The 15,962-nt window shown below is 38.9% G+C and overlaps 1 non-coding gene across 1 annotated transcript; it reads right to left on the reverse strand.

The window, feature by feature from the left end:
- Positions 1 to 6,507: 6,507 nt before the first annotated feature.
- On the reverse strand, positions 6,508 to 6,613 carry LOC145573368 (small nucleolar RNA R71). The gene has a single exon (XR_014097413.1). It is a non-coding gene; the product is annotated as a small nucleolar RNA R71 (small nucleolar RNA).
- Positions 6,614 to 15,962: the final 9,349 nt, after the last annotated feature.

Genomic DNA, 15,962 nt, shown 5'->3' on the forward strand with positions numbered 1-15,962 from the left:
CAACCCAGCAACCCATTGACCTGAGCTATTCCTGCAAACAACAGCACAACCTGCTTCTTTTTTGTGGGCTAAGAAGGATGCATCACAGTTAACTTTCAAGGAATTGGAGGGAGGAGGGGACCAGCGTGTTGAGGTGGGCTTTAGACTTTCAGAGGTTGACTTAGAGAAGTAAAACTATGAAGCAGCCCAAATACACTGGTGGACTGATGTGGACAGGGAGGTGTTTAATTTTGAGAAAGCCCAAGCATTTCGCCTTAACCAAAGGTGCCATAAAACAAAACAAAATAGGACATTCCAAGGTATATCCCACATAGTGTTCGTGTCAATGCTGAGATTTTTGGCTAGCCATTCCTGCCAGGTAAGGGATGAGGGGGTGGGAACAGGGCAAGGAATATGGTTCAGAAATTCAGTAGCTCTAGTACAATGTATAAAGAGGTGATCACATGTTTCTGCTTGAGAGGGGCAGAAGATGCAATTTGGGGAGATGTGGTTTAGCCTAGCATGTAAATTTTTCTTGGTGGGTAGTCTGTTCCAAGCTGCAAGCCAAAGGAAGTGTTTGATTTTTGGTAGGGTAGTAGCCTTCCAGATCAAATTCCAGTTGAAGCAAGGGGCTAAGGTAGGATCAGAACACACGAAGGATTTTGCCTTTCTTGAATCAAATTTGTTTTTGTAGGTCCAGGAAGAGTAATGGATATCAGGTTTATCAGAGCTATCAAATGAGTGAATGATTTCAAATAGAAAATTACTAACTTCAAAGGAAAGAAGTAATTCTAGTTCCAACTTAGAAGTTGAAATAATGTCAGAGAAGTTGAGTGAGAGAGCATTATGGTGTATGGGACCATAAAGATACTCTCTTAAGGATTTATGAGATAGCCATCTGTCTTCCCAGATATCAATTGACTCACCATTTCCCACTTCCCACATAAGACTATTCTGGAAGACATGCCAAGCCTTACCCAAACCCTGCCAAATGTAAGAACCTTTGTTGAATGGAGTGGGGGATCTTTTATCAATATAGATCTCACGAAGCAATTTTGCAGCCCATCCCCTACTGTTGTACACAGACCAACATAGCTTTGTGAGAGATATTGTATTGAGATCTTGGTGTTTTACAAACCCAAGACCTCCCTGATCTTTGGCTTTGCACACTTTATCCCAAGAAATCCAGGTAATCTTCTTGGATTCCTAGCTGCTTCCCCAAAGAAAGTTGGAGCAAATGGAATCAAGTTTCTGGCAGATTGAATTAGGGATGAGCATTGTCTGCATGAAGTATCTAGGTATAGATTGAAGTGTGGACTGGATTAGGATGCTTCTCCCTGCTTTGGTAAGGGTTTTGCTCTTCCAGGAGGAGAGTTTTGTTCCAACTTTGTCTAGGAGAAACTGAAGTGTTTTTTTTGTTGGTTTTTTGGAGGACAGAGGAAACCCAAGGTACTTTCCCAGGTCAGAAGTGGCAGTTATGTTTAGTTCCTGTTCAAACTCATCCTTCATTGATTGGGGAGTATTAGGGGAAAAAAGAATACAGCTCTTTTGTTCATTCATCTTTTGCCCAGACATGCCAAAGAATTGATTAAGAGTTTTTGAAAGAGAGTGGAGAGTTTTTCTATCTGTTTGCCCAAACAGCAAGACATCATCTGCAAATAGCAAATGAGAAATTGCAGTTTTTCCTCCTCTAAAACGGAATGGTTTCCAATTATTATCCTCGCACTCTTTATGTATCTGTATGGAGAGGAGTTCCATACAGACAATGAAGATATACGGGGAGAGGGGGTCACCTTGGCGAAGCCCTCGAGAAGGAATAAAACTTTGAGACAGAAGACCATTAATAAGGATGGAAGAAGAAACAGAGGTGATGCAACTCATAATAAGTTCAATGGAGTCTAGGGAGAAATTGAACATATGGAGACAATGGCGGATGAACGGCCACTCTAATCTATCGTATGCCTTTTCAAGATCAATTTTAAGAGCAAAGTATCCATTTCTGCCCTTTCTCTTTTTGTTCATAGAATGGATGATTTCTGATGCAATAATGAAGTTAACATCCGTGCCACGGCCAGGGAGAAAGCTATTTTGGTTGGGGGAAATGAAGGAGTGGAGATGAGGTCTAATACGATTAACCAAAATTTTTGAGACAAACTTATAACAAGAGTTAACAAGGCTAATCGGACGGAAGCTTGTTATTCTTGTCGGGTTTTGGATTTTTGGGATTAAACAAATGATTGTTTTGTTTAGAGAGGGGGGGATGAGGTTGGAAAGAAAAACTGAGGAGATGAGATTGAAGCAATCATCCTTGACTACATCCCAATATTTTTGAAAAAAGAGAGCATGGAAGCCATCTTCACCAGGGGCTTTGAGGGGCCCAACCGAGAAGACAGCTTCCCGAAGCTCGGAGATGGATGGTTGGCCAGCACATTGAATGATAGCAGAGGAAACAGGGGTGGAAGGAAGGTTGATAGATTCTGAGGTAAAAAGAGAGGAGAAGTGGGAAAGAATATGATCATGGATTTGGTTGGGTTCAAATAACCATTCACCCACATTGTTTTTCAAAGAAACAATTTTATTTCGTTTTTTCCGGATTGTGGATGATAAATGAAAGAAAAGAGTATTTCGATCACCATCAACCAACCAATCTGTTCTGGCTCGAGCAGCCCAGTACATATCTTCTTGTTCATGGAGGAGATGTAATTCATCATTTAAAGATTTCTCCAGATCAAAAAGAAACCCATTTGTTGGATCAGCTTGAAAAGCCTGTTGGGCCCCTTGGATTCTTGAGTTCAGTTTTTTTATTTTTTTTTTGAACAGATCCAAAATGGTTAGAGGCCCAATTTGAGAATGACTTAGCAAGCTCATCCAATTTAGAAGGCTCTCTATTCATGGCTTCTGTAATACCAAATCTTGTACCCAATATATTGATGCATTAAACTTCATTAATTATTTATGAATTATTGTTAAGAGTAATTTCCATATCATTGTAGGCTTTACTTTGTAAAAGAGGGAATTGGGTTAGACACATTACTTTTATTAATGGTTCTAAAACCACAAATCTATAAGTTACACACTTCACAATTATATGTATCCCACTAATGCAAGCTATATTTTACGCTAACTAATTATAATTGAGATACATTTGCAAAATTAAATACACTGATTCAATATACCTACAAAAAATACATAGATTTTGCTACCTTAACCATTACAAGTAAAATGTACAAAGTTACAAAAAAAATCTACTAAAACTGATCACTCAACTCTGTGATTTCATTATGGTCAACATGTGGGGCTTTTGTAATCTCCTGCTGGTCTTCTCTCCTCCAACTTGACAACCTTTCAAGCATGGTAGGCGTATGTTCATCTTTATTCACATGGGCACCGCTTGGGGTTGTAGTCTCTTGCACATTGTCTTGAGGGTGCTTCACCCTCTTCAGAGCGGACAATACATCATACATCGAAGGCCTATTTTCAGGTTTCGCATTCACACATTGTATGGCAATGTCCCAGTAGATGTCAAGACTTGTTGGGTCTATGGATCCTTGAAGACGACAGTCCGTGATTTGCTCCAATGGCATTGTCTTCCTAGCATCCATAGCCCACTGTGTTAGGAGGGTGTTGCTATCTTTATTAAGGGCTTTTCTTCGTAGAAGAACTTCAAATAAAACCACGCCAAATGAATGCACGTCAGAACTCTTAGTAAGCTTGAATGTCTTGACATAGTTGGGATCAAAATACCCATAGCTTCCCTTTACTCCAGTACTCACTTCATGCATGTGGAATGATCTTTGATAGCCCAAAATCAGCAACTTTGGCGATGAAATTCTTGTCAATTAAGATATTGGAGCTCTTCACATCTCGATGTATGATCTGTTGCCCAGTACCAGTGTGTGGGTATTCAATGCCCTTGGCGGCTCCAATACATATGTCCAGTCTCTGCTCCCAACTGAGACTTTGATTACTGGTTCCATGAATATGACTGTTCAAAGATCCATTATCAATGAAGTCATACACCAAAATCATTTCGTTCTTATCAGTGCAATACCCAACCAGAGAGACAAGATTTCTGTGACGAAGTTGGGATAGCATTTCTATTTCTGCTTGGAACTCAGGAAAACCTTGGCCATTCTTGTCGCTACCACGTTTAATTGCAACCCTCTGACCACCCCTTAACTCAGCCTTGTACACTTTTCCGAATCCCCCAGAGCCAATGACCAAATCCTCATCGAAGTTGTGGGTTACTTTCTTAATGGTTGCAAGAGGTATGTGGGAAGTCCCAGTAACAAGAGACAGTGGGAGTAAGGTCCTAGTATGTCCTTGACTTCTGTATAACAAGAATAAAATGATGACTAAGAAAACAACAAGACATAAAACCCCAATCATCGTCTGTACTATAACCCCATCCTGATAAGTGGTTTATTTGACCACTTATTGTGTTAATTTAAACCCGGTTTTGCGATCATTTCCCCTTTTTCTAACCCAATTTTGAATGAAAATGTTTTGTCTCGGCTTCCCCCTTCTTGGTTTGTGTTTGTCCATGTTTTGCAGGTCTATGGACTCAATTTGGCAAGCTTTCGGTGCATGGTTTGTGTTTAAGGCAAGAGAATTAAAGAATGGAGAGGGCTCTCCAGTAGGAGCAGGCGTGCACCCCTCAGGAGCGGGCGCTCCGATCTTTCTGCCAACTTTCTGTCAAAGCTTCAAGAATTGCACACCCTGTGAGGAGCGGGCGTGCAGCCTTGAGGAGCGGGCGCTCCTGGCTGTGGAGCGGGCACTCCTACTTTCGGAGCGGGCGCTTCTCGCTGGGAAATCCGTTTTCTTTGACGGATTTCCCTATGTGTTACGGGGAGTATAAATACTTCCTCCTTTATTCATTTGTATCCCAGACAGATATAGCCTAGTTTTTAGAGACTCCTCTTAGTTTGAAACATTCCTTTTAATTAATTTAGCTTAATTTTCATCAATTCAATCATTGTAATAGTTGGTTTCAAGTTTGTTTCTCAAGATTGGCACTTTGTATTCAACAATTTCAAGCCTCAATTAGTAACTTCCTTCTACTTTTCTCCATTTAATTTCTTATTTTATTTGTTGTTGCATGATATTTAAATCTTCTTAGTTCTTGATAATTTGTTATTGGATGATAGTTATTTCAATTGTTAATCATTTTTCCCCAATTATTGAAGAAGTTAGAACCCTAATACTTGTTTGCATGTTGATAAATATGAGTTGTGAGTAGTCTAATTGCTAGGGGTTGGGTGAAGCTCAACCTTTTTGGTTAATTATGCAAATGTGGGAGAAGCATTGATGCTTGTATTGCAATTAAATTGATTATATGAGATTGCTTGTTAGTTCTTCAATGATAGGATTAGCTACCCTTGATTTAGGAGCTTGATAGCATGATATGCTTAGTTTGACATGGAAATGTGAATGAAGCATGTCATTACTTATTGCAATTTGATTATGTATCTTCTATTGCTAAACTAATGAGGAATCTAAGTTTAGTAGTGTGAGTTGTTTCCTAATTGCATGAGGTTGATCTTACATATAGTCCTTGCTATATCTTATCAATTTCACTCCCCGTTTGTCTATTTGCCTTGGTCGAGTGGATCCCATTCTCTAGTGTCCTCAATCCATTGATTTAGAACCATAGTTTGTTTGTCTTCTTGACGAACCCCAATTCACCATTGACTTCGAATTAGCTTAAGTGTTAAGATCTTTGGCAACCATATCCCGTTCCTTGTGGACCGAACTCTTACTTGTCATTATGCTTGGTTTGTAAGGTGTTTGTTAATAAATGTGTTTGATTGAGTGTGGAATGTGCGACCGTTCTAACGCCCGTCAAAATGGCGCCGTTGCCGGGGAACGGTGTTGTTGATTGCTAATTGATTACTTGAGTCTAGTTCACCATAAAACAAAAAAAAAATTCAAAAAGATCGTTTCTTTTTGGCTACACTTGTAGCCTTGTTACTAATTGCGTTTGTTGAGAGTGTATGCGCAGAACTCATAACAGGATCTTGGTACCTTACGATCCCGAGATTGAGCAAACTTATAGAAGGAGAAAGAGAGCCGGTTCTAGGCCGTTTACTACTCCCCCAACTAGAGAGACTAATTTCGAGGAGGATCGAGATCAAATGGGTGACGCGGAACCACCACCTCAAAGACCTTTAAAGGAGTTGGGAACTCCGGGAGCTTATAGAGCTTCAAGCAGCATTGCTCCACCCGTTACTCAAGTCAATGACTTCGAGATTCGGCCCGCAATGATTAATTTGATTGAAAGGAGGCAATATAGTGGAGCAAAACATGAGAGCCCTCTTGCACACTTGAACGAGTTCGAAAAATATTGCAACACGATCAAGGTAAATGGGGTAACTCAAGAGTTTGTGAGACTAAAGCTATTTCCTTTTTCTTTGATAGGAAGGGCTCTTGAATGGCTTGAGAAGGAGGTGAGGCCTAACTCCTTGAGAACTTGGGACGAGGTCACCACGGCTTTCTTAGGAAGATTCTATTCTCAAAAGAAGACGGCCGAGGCAAGGGCTTTGATCCAAGGCTTCCGTCAAAAAGCTAGTGAAACCATATATGAATCATGGGAACGATACAAGGAATATCAAAGGGAGTGCCCTCATCATGGAATTCCGACATATCAAGTGCTTCAAATTTTCTATAAGGGCTTGATCCCACAAGGAAAGACTAGCTTGGATGCGGGAGCGGGTGGCCCGATTATGAACAAAACGGAGGAGCAAGTCATAGAGATAATTGAGGATGTGGTGAGGCACCACATGGATTGGCAAGAAGGAGAGAGAGATTCTCTAAACAAGGGAGGAAATGCGGTTTACTCCGTCGATCACCTTAATGCCATCAACAATTTGACTTCCCAAATCGCCAACCTTGGAAAGGAGATGACGTCCATTAAGGCAAAACTAGAGACCTCTAGTTCAACACAAGAGCATCCCTCCCAATCTAAGGGGAGAGGTATGAATTCTAACTCTTCTCCCTCTACTTCTAATAACATGCCTCATGGATGTTTGTTTTGTGAAAATTGTGGGTCATATGACCATGATACCTCTTCTTGTAATTATGATTCCCAACCCCAACCCCAATACGAAGATGGTAATGAAAATGAAAATGAACAAGTCAATGCCTTGTCTTATGATAATAGACATAGGAATGACAATCAAATATACTTACCACCAAATAGAAGAGAACAAGGGGGGAATTCCTATAACCAAAGAGGAAATGATTACGATTACCATAACCAAAATCAATGGGGAAATAGGAACCAAAGGGACCAAAATCCCCAAGGTAACTACAACCAATAAGGTGGTTATGGTAACCATAATCATAATAATCAAGGAAACTATGGGAATCAAGGGCAATTTCACCAAGGGGGAAACTCTAATAATCGGAACAATTGGAACAACAATAATAATAGAGGTTCTTCTAATCAAAATGCGTCCAATTCGAATGTTAGAGGTAATAGGGCTTCCCAAGACAACTACTATGCACAAGCACCACATAGTAGGTCTAGCTTGGAGGAAATGATGGAAAATCAAACTAAAATGTTCAATACTTTCATGGCCTCTAGTGAAAAGAAATTTAGTGAAGTGATGACCCATAATAAAATGCTAGAGACACAAATTTCTCAATTAGCCAATGCTTTGAAAGAAGGGACTAGCACTTCTAAACTACCACCCCAAGGACTAGATCCTAAGAGGCCCGTAAATATTATATCAACAAGGAGTGGTAAAGTGTTAGAAGAAAGTGTTCCTAAAAAAAGCAATGAGAGAATGAATATGGGTGAGCCTCCCCTTAAAAGTGATTTTGAACAAGAGAGAGAGCAAAATCATAAGAATGAAAAAGAGAAAGAATGTGAGAAAGAGAAAGATTTTGAAAAAGAAAGTAAAGAGAGAAGAGAAAAAGAGAGAGAAACAAAACAATTGCAAAAGCTACCATATCCTCACAAATTTGTTAGAAAAAAATTAGATATGCAATTTGGAAAATTTCTTGAAACATTGAAACAAATTCACCTTTCAATTCCTTTTACCAATGCTATCAAGCAAATGCCTAACTATGCTAGGTTTTTTAAAGATATTTTGAGTGGAAGGAGAAAGTGTGAATTGGTTGAAATGGTGAGTCTCACCGAGAATTGTAGTGCAATTATCATGAACAAGATGCCACCCAAATTGAAAGACCCCGGTAACTTTTCTATCCCATGTGCAATATACAAGATGCAAATTGGTAATGCTTTGTGTGACCTAGGGGCTAGTGTTAGCCTAATGCCACACTCGGTATACCAAAGACTTGGGATAGGGGAACTTCTACCCACCAACATCACCCTACAATTGGCCGATCGCTCTATTAAATTTCCAAAGGGTAAGGTAAAGGATGTTCCTCTAAGGGTGGGGAAGTTTGTAATCCCGGTGGATTTTGTTGTGTTAGAGATGGATGAAGATGTTAACATTCCAATAATTCTTGGAAGACCTTTTCTTGCTACTTCGGGTGCTTTAATAGATGTTAAAAGTGCTAAAATTTCACTAAAAGTAGGAGATGAGGTGATAGAATTTGATTTGAATGAGAGCATGAAATATCCAAGCTCTAGTCTTGATAATTGTATGATGATTGATACTATTGATTCTATTGTGACTTCTATGCATGAGCACTTGCTCACTACTAACGATGCCCTTGAGAATGTCCTTTTGAATAAGGAAAAGATAGGTGAGCAAGGCAAGGAGATGACATTGTATGAAGAAATGCTTGAAGGAAGTACGGAAGAAAGCATTGAGTAAGTATGCATGGGAATCACAAGCTTTGATGCTTTGAAAATAGCCACCTCAAGAGAAGGTAAGGGTGTTCCAATGGTAGAGTTAAAACCTCTACCATCACACCTAAGGTATGAGTTTTTGGGTCCTAATTCAACTTTTCCGGTAATAGTGAATTCTTCTTTGAACGAGTGCCAAACTCAAATGTTATGTGGTATTTTAAGAAACCACCAAGGTGCTTTGGGCTATACCATTGATAACCTCAAAGGTATTAATCCCGCTTTATGTATGCACCACATAACACTTGAGGAGGGTGCTAAGCCTTCCATTGAGAGGCAAAGGAAACTCAATCCTCAAATGGGGAGGTGGTGAAGAAAGAAATCACCAAACTCCTTGATGCTGGCATCATCTTCCCCATTTCGAGTTCTAGATGGGTTTCCCCCGTTCATGTAGTCCCTAAAAAGGGAGGAATGACCGTAGTTGAAAATGAGAATGGTGATCTCATTTCAACTAGAACGGTGACCGGTTGGAGGATGTGCATAGACTATAGACGTCTAAATGCATCCAGTAATAAGGATCATTTTCCTCTTTCTTTTATCGACCAAATGCTTGAAAGACTAACAAAGCACAAGTATTATTGCTTTCTTGATGGTTATTCGGGTTTCTTTCAAATCCCCATAAACCCGGATGATCAAGAGAAGACAACTTTTACTTGTCCGTATGGTACTTTTGCATATAGGAGAATGCCGTTTGGACTTTGCAATGCACCGGCAACCTTTCAAAGGTGCATGATGAGTATATTTGGAGACATGCTTGAAGCCGAAATGGAAGTGTTCATGGATGATTTCTCGGTTGGGGGCCTTTCATTTGAAGATTGTTTGTCCAATTTGGACAAATGCTTAGCAAGATGTGAGAAGCTCAACTTAGTCCTAAATTGGGAAAAATGTCACTTCATGGTTGAAGAGTGAATCGTCCTTGGTCACAAGATATCAAGCAAGGGGATTGAGGTCGACAAGGCCAAAGTTGAAGTGATTGAAAAATTGCCACCTCCAATTAATGTGAGAGGAGTAAGATCCTTTTCAGGGCATGCTGGGTTCTATAGGAGATTTATCAAGGATTTCTCACAAATTGCTAGACCCCTAAATGCTCTTCTTCAAAAGGATGCCATCTTTATTTTTGATGAAAAGTGTCTTCAAGCTTTCAACAAATTAAAGGAGGCTTTGATCTCTACTCCAATCGTGCAAGGGCCAAGATGGAATTTGCCGTTTGAACTTATGTGCGATGCTAGTGATGTTGCAATTGGAGGGGTGTTGGGACAAAGAATTGAGAATAAACTTCACGTCATTTACTACATGTCCAAGACCTTGAATGAAGCTCAACGGAACTACACCACAACGGAGAAGGAGTTTCTTGCCGTGCTGCATGCTTTTGAGAAGTTTTGGAACTACCTAATTGGTTCCAAAACTATTGTTTATACCGATCATGCGGCTATTAGGTACCTTGTGGCAAAGAAAGAATCCAAACCTCGTCTTCTTCGATGGGTCTTGTCTCTCCAACAATTTCATGTAGAAATCCGGGATAAGAAAGGGGCCGAAAATGTGGTTACGGACCATCTTTTCCGATTAGAGAATGTGAAAGCTAGTGATGATGAAATTCCCATTTGCGATGAATTGAGAGATGATGTGCTCTATATCTTAAATGAGAAGGAGCTTCCATGGTTCGCCGACTTGGTGAACTATTTGGCTTGTGGAGAATTCCCTCCCGATTTCTCAAAAAATCAAAGGAAGAAGCTAAAAAGGGAAGCAAGACACTATGTGTGGGATGACCCCATTCTCTACAAGAGAGGAGTAGATGGTTTGCTCCGTAGGTGTGTTCTGGATGAAGAAGTGCAAAATGTGCTCAAGATGTGTCATTCCGATCCTTGTGGAGGGCATATGGGAGCAAACAAAACAGCATTGAAGGTTTTGCATAGCGGGTTGTGGTGGCCTCACATCTTTAAGGATGCTTGGGGGTTTGTGAAGACTTGTGACCGGTGTCAACGAACCGGCAATATATCCAAGCGAAATGAGATGCCTCAACAACCGATTCTTGAGCTAGAGGTATTTGATGTGTGGGGTATTGATTTCATGGGGCCATTCCCTACTTCTTATGGAAATCAATACATCCTTGTGGCAGTCGATTACGTATCGAAATGGGTTGAAGTCATTGCCTCCCCAACTAATGACCACAAGGTAGTCATGAAGATGTTCAAGAAAGTCATATTTCCAAGATTCGGAATTCCTAGAGCAGTGGTAAGTGACAACGGTTCACATTTCGTTCATAGTGCTTTTCAAAAGATGCTAAGAAAGCACGGGGTTCACCAAATATTCGACCTTACCTATCATCCACAAACTAGTGGGCAAGTGGAAGTGTCCAACCGTCAAATTAAATTAATCCTTGAGAAGATGGTTGCAAGTAATAGGAAGGATTGGTCGGAAAAGCTTGATGACGCTCTATGGGCATATAGAACGGCATACAAAACCCCAATAGGCACAACTCCATATCATCTTGTGTATGGAAAATCTTGTCATCTACCGGTGGAGCTTGAACACCGAACTCAATGGGAAATCAAGAAGATTAACTTCGACTTGGCTAGCGCGGGAGAGCAAAGATGGCTTGATTTGCATGAGCTTGAAGAGCTAAGATTGGAAGCCTATGAGAGTGCTAGCAACTATAAGAATCGCACTAAGGATTGCCACGACCGGAACATTGAAAAGAAATCATTTCTAAAAGGCGATAAGGTACTTCTCTACAACTCTAGGATGAAATTGTTTCCCGGGAAACTTTTATCAAGGTGGAGTGGACCTTTTGTTGTTAAGGAAGTGTTTCCTCATGGAGTCGTGGAAGTTTGGGATATGGACGGCAAGAGATCTTTCAAGGTGAATGGGCATCGCCTCAAGCTTTACTACGAGGGTGCTCATGTAGGTGTTTTAGAATCAACTCAATGTATTCTTACCTCCTGAGTGTGGAGGTCGTCAAGCTATTGACGTTAAAGAAGCGCTTCCGGGAAGCAACCCGAGTAAAAAAAAAAAGAAAAAAAAAAGAGAGAAAAGAGAGTCAAGAAAATAAAAGGAGTGAGAAATAAAACAATGAGTGAGGGAAGAAAAGAATAAGAGTGTTGAAAATATCTGATTTTGGCTAATTTTGTTGAATTATGTCCTTGTGGTTCTAATGTAGGAGAAGGAAGCAAAAAAAAAAAAAAAAAGCAAGGAAGGATTTAATCAAAGCTTTAAGCAGCTCCTCAGCCTTGTGCGCCTGCTCGTCACAGGAAATTAATTTCAGCCAAAACAGAAGAAAAACATAAAGTTCCAGTAAGTTCGGAGCGGGCGCTCCGGAACAAGGAGCGGGCGCTCCAATGATCTGCACGCCCGCTCCAAAGCCAGGAGCGGGCGCTCCAAATTTTGCACGCCCGCTCCTCACAGGGTGAACCAAATTCAAAAAAAAAACAGAAGGGTGAAGAAGAGTTCGGAGCGGACGCTCCACCAGAAGGAACGGGCGCTCCTGGCTGTGGAGCGGGCGCTCCTCGCTGGGAAATCCGTTTTCTTTGACGGATTTCCCTATGTGTTACGGGGAGTATAAATACTTCCTCCTTTATTCATTTGTATCCCAGACAGATATAGCCTAGTTTTTAGAGACTCCTCTTAGTTTGAAACATTCCTTTTAATTAATTTAGCTTAATTTTCATCAATTCAATCATTGTAATAGTTGGTTTCAAGTTTGTTTCTCAAGATTGACACTTTGTATTCTACAATTTCAAGCCTCAATTAGTAACTTCCTTCTACTTTTCTCCATTTAATTTCTGATTTTATTTGTTGTTGCATGATATTTAAATCTTCTTAGTTCTTGATAATTTGTTATTGGATGATAGTTATTTCAATTGTTAATCATTTTTCCCCAATTATTGAAGAAGTTAGAACCCTAATACTTGTTTGCATGTTGATAAATATGAGTTGTGAGTAGTCTAATTGCTAGGGGTTGGGTGAAGCTCAACCTTTTGGGTTAATTATGCAAATGTGGGAGAAGCATTGATGCTTGTATTGCAATTAAATTGATTATATGAGATTGCTTGTTAGTTCTTCAATGATAGGATTAGCTACCCTTGATTTAGGAGCTTGATAGCATGATATGCTTAGTTTGACATGGAAATGTGAATGAAGCATGACATTACTTATTGCAATTTGATTATGTATCTTCTATTGCTAAACTAATGAGGAATCTAAGTTTAGTAGTGTGAGTTGTTTCCTAATTGTATGAGGTTGATCTTACATATAGTCCTTGCTATATCTTATCAATTTCACTCCCCGTTTGTCTATTTGCCTTGGTCGAGTGGATCCCATTCCCTAGTGTCCTCAATCCATTGATTTAGAACCATAGTTTGTTTGTCTTCTTGACGAACCCCAATTCACCATTGACTTCGAATTAACTTAAGTGTTAAGATCTTTGGCAACCATATCCCGTTCCTTGTGGACCGAACTCTTACTTGTCATTATTCTTGGTTTGTAAGGTGTTTGTTAATAAATGTGTTTGATTGAGTGTGGAATGTGCGACCGTTCTAACGCCCATCACATCCCTATCCTTAATCTGAGAAACCTTACTCCTAGAACCTGATTGTAATGGGAGTGAAATAGAAGCAAGACTCATGGTATTCCAGTCACCCATTTTCGAAATCTCCAACCCATTCAAGATACCATCTGCTTGGTTCCCATTCTCTGTATTAGTCCCAATTTTAATGCGGATCTTTCTATCACTAAGTATGGGGGTGACAAAATCCTGATAAACAGGAGTAGCCAATTTCTGGCCACTTAAAGATGCAAGGTCTAGGGTTGTAGAAGCTACCCAAGAATCTATGTACACATTGAAATACAATTCACCCAAAAATGTACTCACAATGTCACAATAATGGAAACGAATAAAATATTTGAACTCGGGATCATTATCAAAGGTCCAGGTGACATTGAATACAATGGGTGTGTTATGAATGTTGACCCTTCTACAACTTCCATACATGGAAGATGGTGCATCTTCTCTAGTGGCAAGCCCCTTCTCAAACCCCCCCCCCCCCTCACCATAATGAACACTACTAATGTTCTTGACACTAATTGTCAACTTCTCATTTTCTAAGAATTTGTCGTCTGAAATCCATGTTCGCCAAAGCTCATCATGGACAACAGACCCTCCCATATTCACTCGAAAAAGAGTTTCAAGTGGATCGAGACTAGGGAAATCTATGGATTTTCTATGATTACTAACATCTTTGACATTATTGTCTATGATCAGCCCATTGGGAAGCAAAAACACTTCCAATGCATTCAAGAAAGCTATTGAGTTCGAGTCTGGCATTAATATGATCTAAGACTGGTATGAGGTGTCAGTTTTAATGAATATTCTTTCAAAAATTTGGATCTAGGAGGCTTAAAAATATTAAGAAGGTTTAATCCATTAGCAGATACTGAGAAATGAGAAGTGCTAAGATCATAATCACTATAATTAAATGGGTAGAAATAGAGTCTAATTGTATATCTTCCCTTTTGTCTTATTGGGAATTTGTACCGAGACACTCCTCTAAAAATTCTTGTTGTCTGGTACAAACCCATATTTTCACTACTAGAATCATTTGCTAATATAGTCATGGGTGTGATTAGGCATTTAGGGGTATGTGAATCGGCAAGAAAAACCCTATTGTCTATACTCAAGTTATTTAAAGAACCACAATTAATCCTAAAATCAGCGTAAGCTATGGTCCACAAAAAAACTAGAGTCGGTAAAAAAACACACTGAAATATATTATCTCTATACCCCATCTCTTATTACTTGGAAGTAATATTAATTCTAATGTTTGTAGCGAGGGACTTGCTTGCAATTTCAATAATTCCCTAGCTACTGGCTTGACCATTGGAGCTAGAAAACTCAATTAGCTTGGCTAAGCAAATTAGCTTTGCCAAGGTAATTTGCTTGGGAATTTAAACTTGCCAAAATAAAATGCTCATTGCCCCAATTAAGTTCTTTCCATGTATTTTCTATCCAACAACTACTACTAAGCTAATAGCTACCCATTGGAGCAAAAAGTAGCTAAAATGATAATTAGCTTAAAAGCTTATGTGGCATGGCAAGCTAATTGTCAAATTAGCTTACCATTGGAGTTGTTCTAACCTGCAAACCAAAATATTTTCAATGTATAAGGAATTACTAAATTAATAATGCGTAGTAAAATAAAACATAATAGGATAATTATTCTAATAGATCACCTTTCACTAATATGTAATATGGAAGAGTGATGAATTATGTGGTACTAAATTCGTTCTAAACTTCTTCTAATTTAGTAATAATATATATATATATATAAAAAAAATAGTGTTTTATGACAAAATTGCTCTATTCCATCTGATTATTAATAAGTGCATAAAGAAAATTACACAGTGATTAATTTGCCTTTCCAAGTATACCCATTCCCTATGTATTAAATAAAAATAAATTTTCATATTAACCCTAAAAACTTAATTACTAATCTCTAGAGTAATACTAGGTTAAAATCCCGTGCTATGCACGGTTGTTAAAACTTTTTGACAATTATATTACAAAATATAAAGTATATAAAAGATGTGCAGAAATATTTTATTTGGGTATATATAGAATATGTGTCAAATTGGAAAGAAAATATCATAAGGTATAAATAGTTTACTTAAAGGTTTTGCAAAAAAAAAAAAAAAAAAAAAAAAGCGAAAAAGACGGAAAAAATTTTCATAAGATAATGACAAGTGTCATTGGTTATTCGCTTTTAGTATAAGTTAATAGATAGATAGATTTATGAATTGCCTTATTACCTATTTTCCATGAAAAGAAAAAAAAAATGCTCTTACTTTCCATGAGGTTGGTGTTGTTATACTGGGCCCCTGAATCAGAAAGCCCAAAAATATATGGACTACTTTTTTTTTTATTATTATTATTATTATATGGTCGGATGAGTATGCTAAAGCTAATGGGCCTCTCCCTACTGAACTGAGGACTCCCAGCATCTACTTGCTGCTCCTATGTTTTTAATTTTGTTCTCTTTATAAAAGGCTACTTTTCGTAAAAAAAATATATATATATATATATATATATATTGTAGAGCATCTCCAATGGCAAGCTACAATGCTTTGTAGCTTGCTTTTCCACATAAATTTCTAAGCTACAACACTTTTTAAG

Source organism: Chenopodium album, chromosome 12, assembly GCF_948465745.1.
Source record: "Chenopodium album chromosome 12, dcCheAlbu1.1, whole genome shotgun sequence".
Taxonomy (NCBI): domain Eukaryota; kingdom Viridiplantae; phylum Streptophyta; class Magnoliopsida; order Caryophyllales; family Amaranthaceae; genus Chenopodium; species Chenopodium album.